Source organism: Agelaius tricolor, unplaced genomic scaffold, assembly GCF_023055355.1.
Source record: "Agelaius tricolor isolate 1412-34295 unplaced genomic scaffold, bAgeTri1.0.p SCAF_52, whole genome shotgun sequence".
Lineage (NCBI taxonomy): Eukaryota > Metazoa > Chordata > Aves > Passeriformes > Icteridae > Agelaius > Agelaius tricolor.
The window spans coordinates 1,702,342-1,715,027 of NW_027269312.1; the positions used below are offsets into that span (position 1 = coordinate 1,702,342).

Here is a 12,686-nt window from a genome sequence, read left to right on the forward strand (position 1 = left end):
TGAAATTGAGGGGTAAAATGGTGAAAATGGAATAAAGAGAGGGAAAAGTCACTGGGGTCTGGAGGGGCACAGACCCAGAGCCCCTCGGGATCTGTCTGTGGTAATCCCCACGCCGCCGGCACCTTGTGGGGGCTATGTTAAGCTCTGGATCACCCCAAAATCTGAAGCACCCAGGGAAGGAGCTGCAACCCATGGGCTCACCCAGCCGCTGCCCATCCCTGGCACCCCCATTCTCTGGGAACCGAAACATGGGACCCCCATTCCTTATGTTCCACCTTCTCTGCAACCCCCATCCCAATACTGACATTCCCCAGGATCTCCATGGCCCGGGACCCCATTTCCAAGGAAACCCCTCCCATTCATTCCATCCCCTGAAATCCTCCTAGGACCCACTATTCCCCCATCCCATGAACTCAATTCCCTGGAGCCCATATTCTCCTGGGACTCCCATCCCTGAGTCCCCCCAGCTATGGGGACGCTCATTCCCATGGCAGACCCATCGCCGGACATTCCCCCTCCTCACCACCCCATTTCCCAGTGACCCCATTCCTGCCTCCCCAAACCCACCGAGCCCCCCACTCCTGGGAACCCCATGTCCTACTTTGTCCCACCCACCCGTGTCCCCAGCCTGTCCCCACTCTCCCCACCCCTCCAGGTGCCACCTACGCATGAGGGCGGGACCTGACCTCGCTTCCTTCCCCTTCATCCAAAGAGCCGCCAGCCAGGGGAGCGGTGGCCACAGCAGCGAGTGACAGCCAGTGCACATGGCTGGGGACACCGGGATGGCCGGGAAAGTGGCGCTGCTCCTGTGGGGTGAGTGCCCCGGACATGGGCCTGACACCCCGGGGATGGGAAGGGGAGGGGGCACAGGGGGGCTGCAGGGTACTCTGGGGTCCCCAATGGCAGCAGTGCCAGTCCATGTTACCCACAGTGGACCTTGGTGGGACTGGGGATGTAGGGCAGCTTTGGGGACAGGAATAGGGGGGCAGGAATTTGGGGATGGGGATGTGGGCACATGAATGAGGGGACTGGCACCTTTGGGTTTGGGTAGCTCTGGGGATAGGGACAAGGGAACTGGGATGCAGGGACAGAAAGCGACAAGCACCGCGAGGATGTGGCCATGGGGATGGGATCATGAGCTGGTGGGGGTGACCTGAACCAGCATGGGCTGTTTCTGTGGTGTCCTCGTGCCAGGGGTGTCCACAGTGTCCCCATGTTCTGCCTCAGCCCAGGGTGGCCTCAGTGTCCCTGTTCCCAAGGTGTCTGTGCCACAGGGATTTGGTGCACAGGTGGCTGTGACACAGACATGTCCCCCTGCCTCTCCAAATCTTTTTGAGACCACCCACACACACTTTCCCACAAGAAATGCTGTCCCAACAGGGACAGTTTTTCGGGACAGCCACCACACCCTGTACCCTGGTGCCTCCTTCCCTGCAGTGCCACCCCCACCCAGCCCTGTCCCTTCTCCCTTCCAGCCCAGACCCTCGGCCTCGCTGGTGAGTCCTCAGGGGATGCCATGGCCCCACCCCACTGTCCCCAGCCCCACGCTGGCCCTGGCAGGCTGGAGTCCCCTGTCACCCACAGGTGCCCAGACCACCCAGCTCCTGGTGGAGCCCCCCTGGAGGCTGGCGGTGCTGTGGGACCGGGTGACCCTGACCTGCCAGGGCTCGGGGACCGCCGGTGCCACCACCTGGTACAAGGATGGGCAGCACTGGTGGCAGGAAGGACCTGAACACCTCACTGTCACCGAGAGTGGCACCTACACATGTGACAGACCCGGCACCAGGCACAGCCCCTCCGTGACAGTCTTAGATGGTGAGGGTGGATCTTTAATGATCAGGGTGGCCCATGAGAGGTCAGGGTGGGCTCCACTCCATGGGAGGCCTCACACCCCTCATGTGGCGAGAGCCTGTGCCCTGCACACAGGGACATCCCAGTGCAGCCCAGTGCACTCCAGAGCACCCAGATGTCCCTGGTGCTATGGGCACCCACCTCAGAATGGCCTCATCAGAGAGATGTGACCTTCCTGTCCCACAGACCCACTGGTGCTGCAGGTGCCAGCACGGGCACTGCTGGAGGGGGACACAGTGACACTGTGCTGCCGGGGCCGGCAGGAAAACCATCTCAGCAGGGTGCGATTTTACCGGGATGAGAAGGATCTCGGGGGGGTCCCTCAGGGGAACTGAGCTGTCCCTGTCCCCCCTGCAGCTGCACCACAGCGGCCGCTACCGATGTGAGGGCTTGGTGGGGTCTTGGCAGTCCCGGTCAGCAGCAGTGCCAGTGACAGTGCATGGTGAGCAACCCCATGGCTGGAACTCCAATATCTTGACAACCCCAAAGCCACTTCCCAGTGGATTCAGAGCCACAGTCCTCACCTCCCCTCTCCTTCCCAGAGCTCTTCTCGGTGCTGGTGCTGCGGGGTTCCCCCAAGCCCACCCAGGGGTCCCCTCTGACTCTCAGCTGCCTCAGCAACCCCAGCCCCCTGCGGCCCCAAGCCCCCCTCCTGCACGTGTTCTGCCAGGACAGGCAGGTGGTGGGGGGCCCGCAGGGGTCCCCGCAGCTGCTGGTGCCTGCCGTGGGGGTCTCCCACTCGGGGAATTATGGCTGTGAGGTGCACTCCCAGGGTGGGGCCGTGAGGAAGAGCAGCACCCGGCTCCGCGTCACGGTGCACAGTGAGTGCGGGGATGGGCACGGGGAGCCCCCACAGCCTCCTTGGGTCCCCCACAGTGCCTGGCATCGCCCAGCCCTCCCTGATGCCTGCTCTGGGGTACCCAACCTTTCCCGGATCCCTCCCTGGCTCCCACCATCCTTTCTTGGGTCCCTCACCAGGTTCACTGCACGTACATGGGTACCCCCATCCTTCCCTGGCACCGGTTCTGTGTCCTGCCATTGCTGCCCCGGGTCCTTCCCCCAATCCCCCCATTCCTGGCTCGTGTTTCCCTCCATCCCACATTGGGTCCCTTCACCCCTCCCTGGGTCCCATCACCCCTCTCTGAGTTCTCCGCACATTCCCCAGATCACACCCTCCCCTCCCAGGGTCCCCATACCTGCCCTGGTGTTGCCCACCTCCCTCTCCTGGTGTTCCCTCCCGGACCCCCCCCATCCCTCAGGGTTCCTTTCTAAGCACTGCCCCCCGCCCCCCCCCGGCCCCCCATGTCTGCGCCCGCTCTCCATCACTGGAGTTCCCCTGCCCCTCCCTGAACCCCCTGGGTCCCTAACTGTTCCCTGGTGTCCCCCTCTCCTGCAGGGGTCCCGCTCTCGGGGGTGTCCCTGTCAGTGCAGCCCCCTGGGGCACAGGTGGCACTCGGGGACAGCCTGGTGCTGAACTGCTCAGTGACCATGGGGACAGGTGCCCTGTCCTTCTCCTGGCACCGGGAGGGCTCGGGGGCACTGCCTGGCACCAGCCCCCACCTGGAGCTGCGCCACATTAGGGACAATGACAGCAGCCAGTACCGGTGCCGGGTCAGCGACGGGGACAGCACGGCTGAGAGTGACCCCCTGAATGTCACCGTCCTGGGTGAGCGGGACACTCGAACTGGGGATGACCGCACCCAGAGCACTCCCATCCCACCCTGCCATTTGTCAGCCCTGTCTGTGTCCCCACTATGCCTGTGGCCAATGCCACCATCACCCCCAGTCCCCTGTCACACCAGGTGCATGCAGGTGACAACGTGACCCAGCACTGCTCGGTGCAGGTGGGCTCAGCCCCTGTCATCTTCACCTGGCTGCACAATGGACAGGAGGTGTCCTGGGGTCCCCTCCTGGAGCTCAGGGACATCGATGTGGGACATTCGGGCACCTACCAGTGCATGGCCACCAACCAGCTGGGACAGGACGGGCACCGCGTGTTCCGGGCACTCAGCCCAGAGGTGGCCCTGGAGGTGACACCTGGCTCACCCTGGGTCACAGGTGGGGTCACATATGGTCACCAGTATGTTCAAGACCCCCTGGGTTCAGGGTGACCCCAATGTGTCCCCTCTGTCCCCAGCAGTGGCTGTGAATGTCGGCAGGACCCTCCTGTTCCTGCTCCTGCTCCTGGCTGTCATCGGGGGCTGTCACTGCTGGCACCGCCAGGTTGGTGACAATGGGGGGGATGGGGGTCCTGGAGTGAGGGGAAGCCCCAGAATGGTGGCAGAGATCGGCAGCACCCAGGGCCCCTGAGCTGGGGGACACTGAGACTGCAGTGACCTCAGCTGGGGGTCCTGGGGGATGTGGGAGCAATTTGGAGGGTCTTGGTTGGGCTCCAGGATCATTGCTGGGTGGGCTTTGTGGCACATTGGGGTGGCACTGGGAGCTCCTGAAGGATTTGGGGAGCTCCTGGATGTCTGTGCAGGGATGTTGGGGGATCTTTCTGGGGTCCTATGGGAGTTTGGGGGTGCCCATCCCTGCCAGGCTTGGGGTTCTAGGGGCTCAGAGGGTTGGGGGCACCAGGAGGACTGGAGGCACTGCAGTGATGCAGAAGTTCTGGGGTGTTCAGTGGTGCTCAGAGTCTCCGGAGGGAGTCAGGGATCCATCGGGAATTGGGGCTGCAGTGGGGATTTGCGGGTCCCGTGGGTGGTTGGAGCTGCAAGGTCTCAGGAAGGTCACCCCCTCCCCTTTCCCTTGCAGCTTCCAGGAAGCTCCAGGACAGGTGAGTGGGGGGCTCAGGCTGGAACTCCCCTTTCCCCCTCCCCAGACACCACCCACACCCCCCCTTATCCCCACAGGACACCCCTGTGGAGGAGGGGGCTGTGCTCAACACCCACATCAGGGGCACCAAGTGGGCAGAGGGTGAGTACAGGGGGGGACAGGGACACGTCACCCACAGGTGTCACCCCCCCAACCAGATCCCCACAACCGGTGTCTCTCTCAGGGCCCCCACGGGTGTCCCCCAGCCCTGCCCCACCTCAGGATCCACAAGTGACCAACACGGAGCTGTTGGGACCCCACGAGGGACAGTGGGACCCCTGTGACTACGATGATGTGCTGTGACACTGGGGACACTGGGGGCATCGATTCCCCTCAGGGGTCTCTTCTTCCTCTTCACAGCACCCACAGGGCTCCTCATTCCCCCTCCCAGAGCCAGGGGGGCACACAATGTTTTTCCCTCTTATTGTGCACAAAATGACACGTTTGATTAAACTGTGTGAGAAACAAGGCTCACTCTTTAAAATTTGTAAATGTTTAATAAGGGATAAAAGGGACAGTAAACAGCGGGCTGGGTGCTTGGCAACTGCCAGAGGCCTACAGTTAACTACAACAATGCTCCTTACATACCTTTTCATTGTATTGGATAAATACATACTCAGGAGGGTTATACATATTTAAACACTCTTTCCAGTTTACATGTTCTGGGAATTCTTTTGCTTAGTTTCACCCTTGATTAATTTTCATAAAGTACACACCATACTGTAGATTAAATTTAAATATTTTCTATTCTCACAAGTCCCCCCTGTTCTGTGGTTTGACAGTTCTTGATAAATGAAGGGTCAGTGCTAAATTCCTCTTTGCATTCTCTTTTTTGATGTTTATTTACTCACTACTTTTCAATGTGTTCTTCTCATACAGATAAGATAATCCACTAGTACATTAAATTAACATTAGTTATTTCACAAAATTATCTGAGTTATTCTCACCATTGTCAGTTACACAAAGAAAGGTATTAGCTACTTCTGCAACAGTTAATGTTGTAAAACACAGCCCATTGTCTTTATCTTGATACTTTGTGAGTGCCTAAACTAGAATATATTTATTACACTATAAATATATATTTTACACAGGGATTAGGGTAAAAGGCTGACAAAAATTGTAGTGTATCAAAAGCAGTTAAAAAGTGATTACAAACTGTATTATACCAAAATAATTTGGAAAAACCAATATAGTAGTGAAAACCAATGACTACATAGTTATTCATAACAGGGAGAAGGTGTATGGAAGGGTTTATTTGATTTCTTCTTATCCTGTTCTGATTTTGTCAGCAATAAATTCAATTCATATCTCTAATTCCGAGGCAGTTTTGCCCATGACAGGATTTGATGAGTGATCTCTCCTGGTCCTTGTCTCAACCCAGGAACCTTTCATTCAATTTTCTCTCCCCATCCAGGTGTGGAGGGCAGTGAGAGAGCAGCTGTGGTGGGTGCGGGGCATCCGGGCACTGTCCATCCATGGCAAGGCAGGGAGGAGGAGGAGGGTCCAGGCCAGGTTGTTGAGCAGCTTGGTGTGGGATTGGCAGTAGTTCTGGGGCTCTCCCAGACCCTTGGGGACAGGGACAAAGTGATCAATTGCTGCATTTCCAGACTGGTTCCCTTTCAGATGCCCCTGCAGGGGCGGTTTCTAGCCAGCCCTGCTCTGGAAACCATCAAAGGCCCTCCCAGAGGCACTGCTTGGGCTCCCTTTGGGTTCTGTGCTTCTTGCAGGGCTGAACAAACCCCAGGCAGGGCCTTTTTCCACCCACAGAATTCTCACCTCTGCAGCAGCTCTAAAGCTGCCAGAATCAAAGCCAAGAGGGCGGAGGGGACCCTCAGGTGCTGGCTGCCACCTGGGGCTGGGCAGAGCAGGGCTGGGCAATGGCCATCCCTGTGCAGTGGGGCTGGGCCATGGCTGGGCCCCACCCTTGGATGGCCAGTGCCTTCAAGGAGCAGGAGTCTGGGAGCTCCTTCCTGCCTGGGGCTCCATTCCCCAGCTGCTCTTGCTGGCTCAGATTCAGCAGGGGACGAGCAAGAAAGGAGAAGTCTGGACCCCTCCAGAGCTGTCATCCCCCAGGACAGGAGCCCCTTGCCCAGCATGTGTCCCCTGGGACAGGATCCCCCCAGGACAGGAGCCCCCTGGATGTGCCCCCCCAGGACAGAACCTGCCCCCCCTCTCCCCCCCGTGTGACACTCAGCACAAACGGCCTCTTCCTTTTTCTGCAGCAGAGAGAAAGTGAAAGTGTTGGGGAGGGCACAGTTGGACACCCCCATCCCCCACAGCCTCCCCAGCCCTCCCTGCAGACCCCTCACCCCTGCTTCCCCCACCCTGGGCTTTCCCCAACGCCTTCCCTGCTCAGGTACCCACCAGGATCATCAGGGCACAAACTGGGGACTTGTGAAATTGAGGGGTAAAATGATGGAAATGGAAAAAAAGAGAGGGAAAAGTCCCTGGGGGCTGGGGGGACACAGACCCAGAGCACCTCAGAGTCTGTCTGGAGTGACCCCCGGGCTGCCAGCACCTTGTGGGGGCAGGACGGGGCCCTGGGTCACCCCAAAATCTGAGGCACCCAGGGAAGGAGCTGTGAACCACGGGCTCACCAAGCCACTGCCCATCCCCGTGACCTCCATTCCCCTGGAAATCAAATCATGGGACCCCCATTTCTTGTGTCTCTCCCCTCTGCAACCCCCATCCCAGTACTGACATTCCCCAGGATCTCCATGGCCCAGCACCCTACTCCCAAGGAACCCTCTCCAGTTCATTCCATCCCCTGAAATCCTCCTTTCCCCAGGACCTTGATTCTTCCAGGACCTCCATTCCCACAGGATCCACTATTCCCCCAGCATCCCCATCCCATGACCCAAAATCCCTGGAGCCCACGTCCCCCTGGGACTCCCATCCCTGACTCCCCCCAGCTCTGGGCACCCCCATTCCCATGGCACCCCCATTCCCAGTAACTCCCCCAGTTCAGGACCGCCATTCCCTGGCACCCCATCCCTGGCTCCCCAAACCCCTGAGCTCCCCACTCGTGAGAAACCCATGTCCCACTTTGTCCACCCAGCCTTGTCCCCAGACTGTTTGCACCCTTCCCACAGCTGTCCCCATGGCCACATCCCCATGATCCTGTGCTTGTGGCCACCCAGCCCCCACCAGAGGCCACCAACACATGAGGACAAGACCTGACCTCACTTGCTTCCCCTTTGGCCAAAGAGCCACCACCGGGGGGACAGGGACAGCCACCCCCGGCAGCGAGTGACAGCCAGTGCACATGGCTGGGGACACCAGGATGGCTGGGAAGGTGGCGCTGCTCCTGTGGGGTGAGTGCCCCAGGCACGGGCCTGACACCCCAGGGATAGGGAGGGGAGGGGGCACAGGGGGGCTGTGGTGTCCTCTGAGGTCCCCAAGGCCAGCAGAGCCAGAGCATGAGGTCACTGGAGCCATGGGGTGGCTGGGGGACAGGGGAAGGGGGACAGGACTGTGGGGACAATAACAGGGGGTCAGGGATTCGGGGAGGCAACATGGGGCAGGTGGGGGTGACCTGTGCCAGCACGGGGTGGCTGTGACATCCCCAGTTCAGGGGTGCCCACAGTGCCCCATGTCCTGCCTGAGCAAGGGGTGGCCGCAGTGTCCCTGTCCCCAAGGGGTCCATGTCACACAAGGACACTTTGGGCACATCCCCCACGCCCCCTATCCCTGTGCCTCTGTCCCCATGGTTCCACCCCCACCCAGCCCTGTCCCTTCTCCCTTCCAGCCCAGACCCTCGGCATCGCTGGTGAGTCCTCAGGGGATGCCATGGCCCCACCCCACTGTCCCCAGCCCCACGCTGGCCCTGGCAGGCTGGTGTCCCCTGTCACCCACAGGTGCCCAGACCACCCAGCTCCTCGTGGTGCCCCCCTGGAGACCAGCATTGCTGTGGGAACGGGTGACACTGATCTGTCAGGGCTTGGGGACCGCTGGTGCCACCACCTGGTACAAGGACGGGCAGCGCTGGTGGCAGCAGGGACGTGACCGCCTCATTGTCACCGAAGGTGGCACCTACACGTGTGACAGACCTGGCACCGGGCACAGCCCTACGGTGACAGTCTTACATGGTGAGGGGGGTTTGGATGTCCCCAGCCTGGCACCCACAGGGACCCCGACAGTTCTGGTTGGGCTCCGCTCCATGGGTCACCTCCTGGTGTGACCAGAGCCCATCCCCTCCTCTGGGGACAACCCAGACCATCCCTTTGCAAGGAGACTTCTCTCTCACAATGGGCGGCTCCTGGTGCCTCCTGGTGCATTCATGACCCTCCTGATGGCCCTGGTGTGACAGGACCCCTCTGTCCCTCAGGCTGGCTGGTGCTGCAGGTGCCAGCACGGACGCTGCTGGAGGGGGACACGGTGACACTGCGATGCCGGAGCTGGCAGAACAAACCACTCACGGATGTGTACTTCTACCACGATGGGAAGAAGCTGGAGGGGCTCCATGATGGGACTGAGCTCTCCCTGTTCCCTCTGCGGCTGCACCACAGTGGCCGCTACCACTGCACGGGCTGGGTGGCGTCACAGAGGAGAGATTCAGAGACGGTGACAGTGACAGTGCACAATGAGTGCAAGGATGGGGACAGGGAAGCCCAACATCCTCTGAGGGTTTCCCCAGCACTGCCTGAATCCTTCATCCCTCCCTTTACTCCTCTCTGGGTCACCCCAAATTTCCCAAGTCCCTCTTGGTTTCCCCCATGACTGCCCAGTTCCCCCTGCACATCCCTCATCCCTCTCTTTGTCCTCCCCAGCCCTCCCTGGATTCCCCACCCCTTCCAAGGTCCCTGCTCTACCCTCTGGTCTCTGTGCCTTCCCTGGGTCCTCCCGCCCATCTCTAAACCCCAAATCATTCTCTGAGGCTCCTCAGTCTCTCGTCTGGTTCCCCATCCCTGCCTGGGTCTCTCCCCCTTTCCACAGGGTCTCGCCATTGTCCCCAGGTCCCAACGTGCCTCCCAGGGTCCCCTTCTGCTCACTGGGATCCTCCCTGCTCCCCTCCAATCCCCTTCTTTCCCCTCCATGTCCTCCACCCCTCCGGGGTCCCCAGTCCCTCACTGTCCCCCTGCAGGGGTCCTGCTCTCGGGGGTGTCCCTGTCAGCACAGGCCCCCGGGGGACAGGTGGCACTTGGGGACAGCCTGGTGCTGAGCTGCACGGTGGCCGTGGGGACAGGTGTCCTGTCCTTCTCCTGGCACCGGGAGGGCTCGGGGGCACCGCTGGGCATTTCACCCCGCCTGGAGCTGCACCACATTGGGGACAATGACAGCGGCCAGTACCGGTGCCGGGTCAGCGACGGGGACAGCATGGCCGAGAGTGACCCCATGAATGTCACTGTCCTGGGTGAGCGGGACCCTCGGGCTGGGGATCACCACACCCATTACACCCTCATCCCACCTTTCTTTGTGCCAGCCCATTCTCTGTCCCCACAGTGCCCGTGGCCAATGCCACCATCACCCCTGGTCCCCTGGCACACCAGGTGCATGCAGGTGACAACGTGACCCTGCACTGCTCGGTGCAGGTGGGCTCAGCCCCTGTCACCTTCACCTGGCTGCACAATGGGCAGGAGGTGGCCCAGGGTCCCCTGCTGGAGCTCAGGGACATCGATGTGGGACATTCGGGCACCTACCAGTGCATGGCCACCAACCAGCTGGGACAGGACAGGCACCGCGTGTTCCAGGCACTCAGCCCAGAGGTGGCCCTGGAGGTGACACCTGGCTCACCCTGGGTCACAGGTGGGGTCCCACAGGGTCACCAGGGAGTGCAGGACCCCTGGGGGGATTGGTGACCCTGATGTGTCCCCCTCTGTTTCTTGCAGTGGCTGCAGGGGTCGGTGGGGCCCTTTTGTTCCTGCTCCTTCTCATGGGTGTCATTGTGGCCTGGCACCGCTGGCACTGTGTGGGTGGGTGACAATGGGGGCGACGGGGGTCATGTAGAGAGGTGGGAAGGGCCCCACAGAAGGGGGGCCATAGGGCGGCACCCACAGCCCCTGACTTGGGAGGGGCTGAGCCCCCAGTGTCCATGGCTCAGATCCCTGGGAGCTGTTGGAGGGTCCTGCAGGGATGTTGGGGGTTCTATCAGGGGTTCCCCTCCCTGCCAGGCTCGGGGTTCTGGGGGCTCAGGCTGCTGGTGCAAGTGGGGGCGCATCAGGGATACTGGGGGGCCTGGGGAGGATTGTGTGTCTGGTTGTGGTTCAGCATTCCCAGGGGCGGATGGGGGCCCCTGGGTCTCCAAAGTCACCTCTCCAGTTTTCCTTTGCAGATACCAGGAAGCACCAGGAAAGGTGGGTGCAGGCTCCAGCCATGATACACCTTTTACCCAAACCCCCAGCACCTCCCATCCCCTTCCACACATCCCCTTATTCCCACAGGGCTCCCCAAGACCCCCTGGCACTCTCAGTGGAGGATCCTCAGGCGACGTACATGGAGCTGCAAAGGCAACCGTGGGAGCCCAGTGACATCTATGACAATCTACACCAAAAGTTGTGATGCTCTGGGAAGCGGGAGGCACTGGGTGACACTGGGGGTGCTCCCTCCATGGCTCCTGTGGTTGCCCATCCTTCCAAGGGAGGTGGTCATGGGTCAGGGGGAGGCTACACAGGGCACCCTGTGCTCCCCATTCCCCCTCCCACTACCCCTCTCCCATCCCACTCTAAAAGGTGGAGTCGGGGAGGATTCTTGCTGAAAGGTTTCTCAGATGAAAATGAAGCACAAACACGGCAATATTATATCTGAGAACTGTTTATTGATAAAGGAGGGTAAGGGTTCTTACCAAAGGGGAAGAGAAGGCAGTAGAAAGGGAAAAGGACAGAGAGAGAAACAGAAGACAGGGACAGCGTTACCGCAAGAAGCCCGGGCGCTCTGTGGGCATCAGCTCGGCAGATGGAGCGTGTGTGCTGCAAGCCAGGGCGAGCCCACATGGCTTTTGTGAGTGGCTGGGCGTGATTTCCAAGGACGGCACCTGCGTGTCTCTGGCATTGCGAGCGATGGCTGCAGGGGCTGCTGCGGGCTGGCTGCGGGCTGGTGCTGGGCACTGGTGGCTCTGGGCTGGCTGCCGCGGGCTGGGGCTGCCCTGGGCAGGTGCAGCAGGCTCGGGGCTGTGGGCAGCGTGGGAAACGCGGCAGGGGCGGCGGGTGGGCGCAGGCAGCATCCGCTCCATCGGGGAAGCAATGAAGGAACGTCCAGGAGGAGCAGGAATGAGCTGCCTCGGGGAAGCAGTGAAGCAGGGAAGAACAGGTGCGGACAGGGAAGAAGGACCACCGGGAGGAAAAGGTGAGGAGGGGGAGTATCGTGATATTTTTGCCTGACAACTGGGAGGAGTGATGCATCTGACTCCATCTTTTCAGAAGGCTAATTGTTTACTTTATTATACTCTATTATTCTATGCCATATTACATTACATCTAAACTGAATCTGCCAAGCACTCAACTGCACTCCACTGCACACAATCTCATGACTGTCAGCCAACAGTCCCCACACACACACACCTGGATTCAATTGGTCAGTGAATCAAAACACTCACACCAGAATCCAATTACCAATTCCCTTCAGGTAAACAATCTTCCACAATGCATTCCACTTGTGAAAAACACAGGAGCAGTAACTGAGATAAGAACTCTTTGGATCATTCTTTGCTTCTCTCACTGCTTCTCCCACGTTCAGAGAATGTCAATCCCACAGGGGAGGAGGGCCAAGCTGACCCTCTGAGCAAGCCCCTGATCCCTCCAAGAAACCCAAAGCAAAACGCTCCTTTTGTGTCACAGTTTGCTGCTTTGATTTGCAAAGGCTCCTCCCACAGCCGGATTTCCTGGGCATTTTTTCACAGACATTTTTCCCGGGCATCTGTCCCACCAGCCAGTGTGGGTCACTCACAGCCAGATCACTGAAGCTTTCTCTCCCCTGATTCTCTTTTGTGTGATGCCTCGCCAGGGACAGGGCTCCCAGCACATGGACAACCACAGAGTAATTATTCAGTCATGTGTAGCATATGTTAAGACATAAATAAAATT

General features: G+C 59.7%; 1 pseudogene; it reads left to right on the top strand.

Annotated features, from left to right (window-relative positions):
* Nucleotides 1-782: 782 nt before the first annotated feature.
* Nucleotides 783-12,686, top strand: part of LOC139604549 (Fc receptor-like protein 5) — a 48,063-nt pseudogene continuing 36,159 nt past the window's right edge.